This window comes from Pristiophorus japonicus, chromosome 15 (assembly GCF_044704955.1).
Source record: "Pristiophorus japonicus isolate sPriJap1 chromosome 15, sPriJap1.hap1, whole genome shotgun sequence".
In the NCBI taxonomy this organism is placed as follows: domain Eukaryota; kingdom Metazoa; phylum Chordata; class Chondrichthyes; family Pristiophoridae; genus Pristiophorus; species Pristiophorus japonicus.
The window spans coordinates 141159098-141170774 of NC_091991.1; positions in this window are offsets into that span (position 1 = coordinate 141159098).

Genomic DNA, 11677 nt, shown 5'->3' on the forward strand with positions numbered 1-11677 from the left:
TTCCCAGAGCAACTAGGGATGCACAATAAATGCCAGCCTTGCCAAAAAAGATCTACATCCCGAGAATGAATTAAAAAAATCTTTAGCAGAGGCTTCAGCCCATTTATTGTCATCATCATCATAGGCAGTCCCTTGGAATCAAGGAAGACTTGCTTCCACTCCTAAAGTGAGTTCTTTGGTGGCTAAACAATGCAATACGGGAGCCAAAGACCCTGTCACAGGTGGGACAGACATTCGTCGGGAGAAGGGGGGGGGAGGCGGGACTGATTTACCACACGCTCCTTCTGCTGCGCCGTTGAGATTCAAAGAAACAAAGTAACATAGAAAATAGGTGCAGGAGTAGGCCATTCAGCCCTTCGAGCCTGCACCACCATTCAATAAGATCATGGTTGATCATTCACCTCAGTACCCCTTTCCTGCTTTCTCTCCAGACCCCTTGATCCCTTTAGCCGTAAGGACCATATCTAACTCCCTCTTGAATATATCCAATGAACTGGCATCAACAACTCTATGCAGTAGAGAATTCCACAGGTTAACAACTCTCTGAGTGAAGAAGTTTTTCCTCATCTCAGTCCTAAATGGCCTACCCCTTATCCTTAGACTATGTCCCCTGGTTCTGGACTTCCCCAACATCAGGAACATTCTTCTTGCATCAAACCTGTCCAGTCCCGATGAATTTTATATGTTTCTATGAGATCCCCTCTCATCCTTTTTTGAAACTCCAGTGAATACAGGCCCAATCAATCCAGTCTCTCCTCATATGTCAGTCCTGCCATCCCGGGAATCAGTCTGGTGAACCTTCGCTGCACTCCCTCAATAGCAAGAACATCCTTCCTCAGGTTAGGAGACCAAAACTGAACACAATATTCCAGCTAAGGCCCTGTACAACTGCAGTAAGACCTCCCTGCTCCTATACTCAAATCCCCTAGCTATGAAGGCCAACATACCATTTGCCTTCTTCACCGCCTGCTGTACCTGCATGCCAACTTTCAATGACTGATGTACCATGACACCCAGATCTCATTGCACCTCCCCTTTCCCTAATCTGCCACCATTCAGATAATATTCTGCCTTCGTATTTTTGCCGCCAAAGTGGATAACTTCACATTTATCCACATTATACTGCATCTGCCACGAGTTTGCCCACTCACCTAACCTGTCACCCTGCAGTCTTTTAGCATCTTCCTCACAGCTCACACTGCCACCCAACTTAGTGTCATCTGCAAACTTGGAAATATTACACTCAATTCCTTCATCCAAATCATTAATGTATATTGTAAATAGCTGGGGTCCCAGCACTGAGCCCTGTGGCACCCCACTAGTCACTGCCTGCCATTCTGAAAAGGACCCGTTTATCCCAACTCTCTGCTTCCTATTTGCCAACCAATTCTCTATCCACGTCAGTGCATTACCCCCAATACTATGTGCTTTAATTTTGCACACCAATCTCTTGTTTGGGACCTTGTCAAAAGCCTTTTGAAAGTCCAAATACACCACATCCACTGGGTCTCCCTTGTCCACTCTACTAGTTACATCCTCAAAAAATTCTAGAAGATTTGTCAAGCAGGATTTCTCTTTCATAAATCCATGCTGACTTGGACTGATCCCGTCACTGCTTTCCAAATGTGCTGCTATTTCATCTTTAATAATTGATTCCAACATTTTCCCCACTACTGATGTCAGACTAACCGGTCTATAATTACCCGTTTTCTCTCTCCCTCCTTTCTTACATTAGCTACCCTCCAGTCAATAGGAACTGATCCAGAGTCGATAGACTGTTGGAAAATGATCACCAATGCATCCACTATTTCTAGGACTACTTCCTTAAGTACTCTGGGATGCAGACTATCAGGCCCCGGGGATTTGTCGGCCTTCAATCCTATCAATTTCCCTAACACAATTTCCCGCTGTGATATATTCACAGAGCACAAGCACACACAGCTCCTAACATGGCAGCCTCCAGAAATCTGCCTGGTTCTGTTTATTATTACCCCTGCACTTGCAGTACACAATACGTCCACATCCACAGTGTGGAGCTACAAACATTCCAAGCTTACAGACATTACACTTCTCCCTCCTTAATGCAGAAGTTATTAGAACAAACATACATAACTTTCATGTTTATACATAACACAGGATATAAACTTATTTTTTTTTCCATATTTACAAATTTAACTTTACTACTTGTTTTCTGTTTCGAAGAGGATACCTTCGCTCTCGAACAAAACATAGAAACATAGAAAATAGGTGCAGGAGTAGGCCATTCGGCCCTTCTAGCCTGCACCGCCATTCAATGAGTTCATGGCTGAACATTCAACTTCAGTACCCCATTCCTGCTTTCTCGCCATACCCCTTGATCCCCCTAGTAGTAAGGACCTCATCTAACTCCTTTTTGAATATATTTAGTGAATTGGCCTCAACAACTTTCTGTGGTAGAGAATTCCACAGGTTCACCACTCTCTGGGTGAAGAAGTTCCTCCGCATCTCGGTCCTAAATGGCTTACCCCTTATCCTTAGACTGTGACCTCTGGTTCTGGACTTCCCCAACATTGGGAACATTCTTCCTGCATCTAACCTGTCTAACCCCGTCAGAATTTTAAATGTTTCTATGAGGTCCCCTCTCATTCTTCTGAACTCCAGTGAATACAAGCCCAGTTGATCCAGTCTTTCTTGATAGGTCAGTCCCACCATCCCGGGAATCAGTCTGGGGAACCTTCGCTGCACTCCCTCAATAGCAAGAATGTCCTTCCTCAGGTTAGGAGACCAAAACTGTACACAATACTCCAGGTGTGGCCTCACCAATGCCCTGTACAACTGCAGCAACACCTCCCTGCCCCTGTACTCAAATCCCCTTGCTATGAAGGCCAACATGCCATTTGCTTTCTTAACCGCCTGCTGCACCTGCATGCCAACCTTCAATGACTGATGTACCATGACACCCAGGTCTCTTTGCACCTCCCCTTTTCCTAATCTGTCACCATTCAGATAATAGTCTGTCTCTCTGTTTTTACCACCAAAGTGGATGACCTCACATTTATCCACATTATACTTCATCTGCCATGCATTTGCCCACTCACCTAACCTATCCAAGTCGCTCTGCAGCCTCACAGCATCCTCCTCGCAGCTCACACTGCCACCCAACTTAGTGTCATCCGCAAATTTGGAGATACTACATTTAATCCCCTCATCTAAATCATTAATGTACAGTGTAAACAGCTGGGGCCCCAGCATAGAACCTTGCGGTACCCCACTAGTCACTGCCTGCCATTCTGAAAAGTACCCATTTACTCCTACTCTTTGCTTCCTGTCTGACAACCAGTTCTCAATCCATGTCAGTACACTACCCCCAATCCCATGTGCTCTAACTTTGCACATCAATCTCTTGTGTGGGACCTTGTCGAACGCCTTCTGAAAGTCCAAATATACCACATCAACCGGTTCTCCCTTATCCACTCTACTGGAAACATCCTCAAAAAATTCCAGAAGATTTGTCAAGCATGATTTCCCTTTCACAAATCCATGCTGACTTGGACCTATCATGTCACCTCTTTCCAAATGCACTGCTATGACATCCTTAATAATTGATTCCATCATTTTACCCAGTACCGATGTCAGGCTGACCGGTCTATAATTCCCTGTTTTCTCTCTCCCTCCTTTTTTAAAAAGTGGGGTTACATTGGCTACCCTCCACTCGATAGGAACTGATCCAGAGTCAATGGAATGTTGGAAAATGACTGTCAACGCATCCACTATTTCCAAGGCCACCTCCTTAAGTACTCTGGGATGCAGTCCATCAGGCCCTGGGGATTTATCGGCCTTCAATCCCATCAATTTCCCCAACGCAATTTCCCGGCTAATAAGGATTTCCCTCAGTTCCTCCTCCTTACTAGACCCCCCGACCCCTTTTATAACCGGAAGGTTGTTCGTGTCCTCCTTCGTGAATACCGAACCAAAGTACTTGTTCAATTGGTCCGCCATTTCTTTGTTCCCCGTTATGACTTCCCCTGATTCTGACTGCAGGGGACCTACGTTTGTCTTTACTAACCTTTTTCTCTTTACATATCTATAGAAACTTTTGCAATCCGTCTTAATGTTCCCTGCAAGCTTCTTCTCATACTCCATTTTCCCTGCCCTAATCAAACCCTTTGTCCTCCTCTGCTGAGTTCTAAATTTCTCCCAGTCCCCAGGTTCGCTGCTATTTCTGGCCAATTTGTATGCCACTTCCTTGGCTTTAATACTATCCCTGATTTCCCTTGATAGCCACGGTTGAGCCACCTTCCCTTTTTAATTTTTATGCCAGACAGGAATGTACAATTGTTGTAGTTCATCCATGCGGTCTCTAAATGTCTGCCATTGCCCATCCACAGTCAACCCCTTAAGTATCATTCACCAATCCATCCAGCCAATTCACGCCTCATACCTTCAAAGTTAGCCTTCTTTAAGTTCTGGACCATGGTCTCTGAATTAACTGTTTCATTCTCCATCCCAATGCAGAATTCTACCATATTATGGTCACTCTTCCCCAAGGGGCCTCGCACAACGAGATTGCTAATTAATCCTCTCTCATTACATAACACCCAGTCTAAGATGGCCTCCCCCCTAGTTGGTTCCTCGACATATTGGTCTAAAAAACCATCACTTATGCACTCCAGGAAATCCTCCTCCACCGTATTGCTTCCAGTTTGGTTAGCCCAATCTATGTGCATATTAAAGTCACCCATTATAACTGCTGCACCTTTATTGCACGCACCCCTAATTTCATGTTTGATGCCCTCCCCAACATCACTACTACTGTTTGGAGGTCTGTACACAACTCCCACTAATGTTTTTTGCCCTTTGGTGTTCTGCAGCTCTACCCATATAGATTCCACATCATCCAAGCTAATGTCCTTCCTAACTATTGCCTTAATCTCCTCTTTAACCAGCAATGCTACCCCACCTCCTTTTCCTTTTATTCTATCCTTCCTGAATGTTGAATACCCCTGGATGTTGAGTTCCCAGCCCTGATCATCCTGGAGCCACGTCTCCGTAATCCCAATCACATCATATTTGTTAACATCTATTTGCACAGTTAATTCATCCACCTTATTGCGGATACTCCTTGCATTAAGACACAAAGCCTTTAGGCTTGTTTTTTTAACACCCTCTGTCCTTTTAGAATTTTGCTGTACAATGGCCCTTTTTGTTCTTTGCCTTGGGTTTCTCTGCCCTCCACTTTTCCTCATCTCCTTTCGGTCTTTTGTTTTTGCCTCCTTTTTGTTTCCCTCTATCTCCCTGCATTGGTTCCCATCCCCCTGCTATATTAGTTTAACTCCTCCCCAACAGCACTAGCAAACACTCCCCCGAGGACATTGCTTCCGATTCTGCCCAGGTGCAGACTGTCCGGATTGTACTGGTCCCACCTCCCCCAGAACCGGTTCCAATGCCCCAGGAATTTGAATCCCTCCCTGCTGCACCATTGCTCAAGCCACGTATTCATCTGAGCTATCCTGCGATTCCTACTCTGACTAGCACGTGGCACTGGTAGCAATCCCGAGATTACTACTTTTGAGGTCCTACTTTTTAATTTAGCTCCTAGCTCCTTAAATTCATTTCGTAGGAACTCATCCCTTTTTTTACCTATGTCATTGGTACCAACGTGCACCACGACAACTGGCTGTTCTCCCTCCCTTTTTAGAATGTCCTGCACCCGCTCCGAGACATCCTTGACCCTTGCACCAGGGAGGTAACATACCATCCTGGAGTCTCGGTTGCGGCCGCAGAAACGCCTATCTATTCCCCTTACAATTGAATCACCTATCACTATCGCTCGCCCACTCTTTTTCCTGCCCTCCTGTGCAACAGAGCCAGCCACGGTGCCTTCCAAACATGGTGTCGATTTCACACTCATTCGAGGCTCATCCTGAGGAACGTTTTCCTCCACGGAATTTCCTTGATTTTCATTTGAACTCACTCTAACTTCAGGCTCTTTGTTTTCCTGACTCGGACTCAGACTTTCATTCTGATTTTCTCCTGGATTTGTTTCCAGTACATTGGATTTAGTATTTGCTACTGGTGTATCAAAACTATCTGATGAGTCAGAAATAATTGAATCATTCCCACCTTCAACTCCTTCCATGTCTGTAGGTAAAATATGATCAATATGAACAAACCTAACCTGTCCATTATCAAACATCTTTACCAAATATGTGCGAGGACCACATATCTTCACCACTCTTCCTGGTAACCACTTTAACCATTTATGATGATGGTTCTTCACTCTCACCTTCTGGTTTAATTTCACACTTCTCTCTTTTACTCTACCTCTATCATGATTCTCTTTCTGTCTTAATTGTGTCTCTTCTACGGATGTGCCAAATTTGGCTTTAACAACGAGAATCTGGTTCGTGGCTGTCGTTTGAGAAACAACTCTGCTGGTGTTCTACCAGTAGTTGTATGAGGAGTATTTCGATATGTAATCAAAAAATTAGCCAATTTGTGATCCAATGATAACTGTTGTTTCCTTGGATTTGGATCTAACATTTGTTTTATGAGGGCATGTTTTACAATTTCTACAGTGCGCTCTGCTGCACCATTCGAAGCAGGATGGTTTGGTGGAACCTTGGTATGTTTCACACCATTTTTGCTCATGAATTGTGCAAATTCTTCTGAACGAAATTGTGGTCCACTATCCGAAACAATTTCTTCAGGGAGGCCAAATGAAGAAAATAATTTTCGTAAAATGCCCAATGTTTTACTTGTTATTTTCCATATTGGAAACACCGCAACCCACTTCGAATGGCTATCAATCACAATGAACAATTGTTGTCCTTCTAACTCAGCAAAATCAACATGTAGCCTTTGCCACATCCTGGCACACTCCTCCCCACTACTTAATACATGAGAGATTACTGCCCCAACTCCATACGGAGAGGCATCACATGCTAGCTTAATCTCCTTAGATATGTCACAGTGAAGTAACTAGTGCTCTCTACCAATTGGCTTTTACACTCCTTGAATGCTGTATTGCATTCTTTTGACCACTTCAAATTGAACCTGTTTTTTTCAAAAGTTCATTCAGTGGATGTAATACTGTAGCCAAATTTGGTAGGAACTTCCCATAATAGTTAAAAAAACCCAAGAATGAACGAAGTTCAGTGACATTCCTGGGAGTGGATGCATTTCTGATTGCATCCAGTTTTTCCTTGGTCGGATGTAAACCATCTTTGTCTACTCTGTACCCGAAGTATTCCACTGAGTTTTTTAATAACTCACACTTACAAGCAGACACTCGTACTCTGTGCTTCTCTAGCCGTTTGAGGACTTCATTCAATATGTTATTATGAATTTGCCTATTTGGTGCTGAAATTAGTATGTCATCCAAATAACATACTACCCCTTCAATACCTTGAAAAATCTGGTTCATCACCCCTTGGAATATGGCAGGGGTGGAAGACACTCCAAACGGTAGCCTATTAAATTGATATAGGCCTAGATGAGTATCTATAGTCAAACATGACTTGGACCCCTCATCTAGTTCAAGCTGTAAGTAGGCATTCGTAAGATCCAGTTTTGAGAAGCTCTGACCACCTGTCAGTGTTGTGAACAAATCTTCTATATTCGGCAATGTATTGGGGACATTACCCTCTAGTATCTGGTTTACGGTTACTTTATAATCACCACACAATCTTACCTTACCATCAGACTTAGGTACAACAACAATGGGTGTAGCCCAATTACATCGATCTATCTTACAAATAATGTTCTCAGTCTCTAGTCTTTTGAGTTCTTGCTCAACTTTCTCCTTGAGTGCATATGGTATGGAATGTGGCTTGTAGTAAACCGATCTAGCGTCCTCCTGTACCCTGACACTTGCCTTGATGCCTTGGATTGGACTGCCCATTTCGCAGAACACCTTCAGATACTTCTTGATAACCTCATCCGTTGATAAAAATCTCACTTCCATACAGAAAATCTTACTCCAATCCAGCTTCAGTGAGCTCAACCAATTTCTTCCTAGTAAGGCAGACTTGTCTCCTTTCACTACTATTGGAGGCAAGTTCTGAAATTGATCTTTATATTTCACCGGTACGGTGATACGACCTACCACAGGAATTTTCTCTCCCGAGTAGCCTCGCAGCTCTATCTTGGATTTCTCCAGTTGGAAATCACACAATTTGTCGAGGTACAGCGACTCCGGTACTACACTCACAGATGCACCCTTGTCAATTTCCATTGGTATCTTGAATCCCGCAACATCTATGTGGATTTTGATGCTTTCCGAATCGCTGTCCGTCAACCTCGTGCTCCTGATGACGTGTAACTCTAACATCTCCTCGTCCTGTTGTTGTTCTTCCATGCTATGTAGTCTCTTTGGATTTCTACTCATAGCTTTGAACGCTGGACTCATAGCTTTATAAGCTGGTTTACCCTTCAGTCGGCATGTCTTCACAAGATGCCCAGTCTTTCTGCAGAAGAAACACTCTGCCTTCACATATGGACAACTTTTAGCAATGTGTTGTCCCAGGCACCTATAGCACGACTTCGACGCTCTGGTAGAATTTCCAGTTTCTGAGACTTTGGGCCCCCACCGTCTTTTACCTTGATTTACCTTGTTTGACTGACGACCGTAATTATTATTTAATTCTCAGGAATATTGTTCGGCCATGACCATCGACCTCACTGTCTGACAAGCAATCTCAAAGGTCAAGTCATCCGTCATCAATAACTTCCTTCTGATTGCATCATTTTTCACCCCACAAACAAAACGATCCCGTAATGCGCGGTTTTGAAAGTTTCCAAAATTACAGTGCATCGATAGCTTTTTTAATGCAATGATTTAATCACTGATACTTCTATCAGCCTTTTGATTCCGAATCCCGAAACGATAGCTTTCAGCAATTTCTAATGGTTTGGGGTTATAGTGCTGCTCCAGCTTCGTTAAAATCTCTTTAAGCGTTGTGTCCTTTGGCTCGTCAGGCACAAGCAGATTTACAAGGGTTTCGTATAATGCCGGACCTGCCTCCGATAAGAAGATCGCTTTCTTACATTCCAACACAGCCCGGTTCTGGACTGCATTTTCTGGAACTTCGATTATGTTATTTGCAATGAAATACATTTCTAGCCAATCCACATATGCTTTAAAACGTTCCCGGTGTTGTCTATATTCCCCCAAATGTCCGATTACACCTGCCATTTTAATCTCTAGCTGTTCACACCTTGTGCTGTATTTTACCTCGGATTTTGTAGTTTTTTTCCAAAGACAGAAACTTCCAAAGTCTCTCTGTCAGCTGGCTGAATCCTTCACCAACAAAATTTAAGTTTTAAATCATCCGAAAAATCCCATTCCCGTCGCCAAATGTGATATCTTCACAGAACACAGCACACACAGCTCCTAACATGGCAGGCAGCTCTGTCGGAAGCCTCTGGAAATCTGCCTGGTTCTGTTTATTATTAACTCTGCACTTGCAGTACACAATACGTCCATATCCACAGTGTGGAGCTACAGACATTACAAGCTTACAGACATTACACCTGCCTAATAAGGATTTCCTTCAGTTCCTCCTTTTCACTAGACCCTCGGTCCCCTAGTATTTCCAGAAGGTTATTTGTGTCTTCCTTCATGAGAGCTCAACGCCCTCCTGGATGCACTTTCTCCACCTAGAGCAGTCTTCGGCCTGGGTCTCCCAGGTGTCAGTGGTGATGTCACTTGTAGGTGTCCTTGTAATGTTTCCGCTGCCCACCTTTGGCTCGTTTGCCATGAAGGAGCTCCGCATAGAGCAATTGCTTAGGGAGTCTCGTGTCTGGCATGCGAACTATATGGCCTGCCCAGCGAAGCTGATCGAGTGTGGTCAGTGCTTCAATGCTGGGGATGTTAACCTGTGCGAGGATACTGATGTTGGTGCGCCTGTCCTCCCAGGGGATTTGCGGGATCTTGCGGAGACATCGTTGGTGATATATCTCCAGCGACTTGAGGTGTCTTCTGTACATCGTCCATGCCTCTGATCCATACAGGAGAGCGGGTATTACTATAGCCCTGTAGACCATGAGCTTGGTGGTAGATTTGAGGGCCTGGCCGCACAGCACTTCCCCCCAGTCATCAAGATTCATGGCGCAGCCCTCGACCTCGGGAGCCTCTTATCAACAAAAGCAGACATTGATGCGGAGATTCAACATCGCCTACAGTGCGCCAGTGCAGCCTTTGGCCGCTTGAGGAAAAGAGTGTTCGAAGACCATTTACTGTAAACAGGTTCACACACACCTCCGTTAAAATAACGCAGAGAGGAATTTGATACCCGCACACTAACAGTTCAAACAATAATCACTGGGGATATATCATTTCTACCCTTATAAGTCACCCTTTTGAAGAACTGCACTGTAAACGAGCTGCTATGAGTGCAACTCCAACAGCTTCTTGTACTGTCATTGTTTTTCCAGTAGAGGTCGCCATATCTCAGTTGGTTATAGACTGTTTTCAAAGGAAACCATAGTCTACCTGGAACTTGACTAATCTTCAAAATGAATCAGAAACAGACTAAGTCTGTCACACCAGTTCGCAGGATCTCCCAGAAGATGGATTGATTCCAGAAACCACAGTATTCCTTGTAAATCATAAGAGTGAATCATTCACCTTATTTGGCCTACTAAGTATTTTACTGAATAGAAACTATTATGTAAGTACACTGAAAATACCCAACTTTAAATGCCATAGTTACTATCCACTGTAAAACCAAGCTTATTAAGCTAAGTATCCAGTATATGTTTTAGATGCTTTCCTGTGGGGTCGTCACAGATAAAAGCAAAACAAACCTAATTTTCTCTCTATAAATATATGTAGTGTTAGTTTGGCTCAGTGGCAGCATTCTAACCTCGGAGTTAGAAAGACTGTAGGTTCAAACCCAGTACTTAAGCACGTAACGTAAGCTGACACTTCAGTATAGCACAGAGAGAGGGTTGCATTGTTGGAGGGACCGTCCTTTGGCTGAGACGTTAAACTGAGGTCCATCTGCCTGTTCCGCGGAGTCAGGGTAAAACATGCCACTATGTAAAGAGAAGTTCTCCTGATGTCCGGGCAATGTCTATCCCTCAATCGTCACCATCAAAATAGAGTCATTAGTTATTTATCTTATTGGCTGTTTGTGGAGTCTCGTGTGAGCAAATTGGCTGATACATGTGCCTACACAGCAGTGACTTCACTTCACTGATACATGTGCCTACACAACAGTGACTCCACTTCACTGATACATGTGCCTACACAACAGTGACTTCACTTCACTGATACATGTGCCTACACAACAGTGACTTCACTTCAGAAGTACTTTCAGGATGTCACAAGCACTATATAAATGCAGGATTTTGTTTCTTTATTCATCTCCCAAACGAATTCTTCTTTTCTCCCTCTCTGGCCTTCTATTTGTCTTCCACTCTTTTTTTCTCCCTCTTTCTCGCTCTAGGACTGTCAGAAACATTCTTTTATTGTCTCTGTATCTCTTGGCTCCAACTCTTTCTCTCATTGTTTCTCCCGCTTTCTGTAGGACTTTCATTTTTTTAAAATCTATATGACCCTGCCATGGTCCAGTTAGAGTTGTTATGCTAACAGTTGTGGCCAGGGCTTTAAAGGTACTTTTCGATAAATTGCACAGAAATCCAGGTGTGTTACTTTACTTGATCATACTCCAGGATCTTTTCCCCGGCTAGT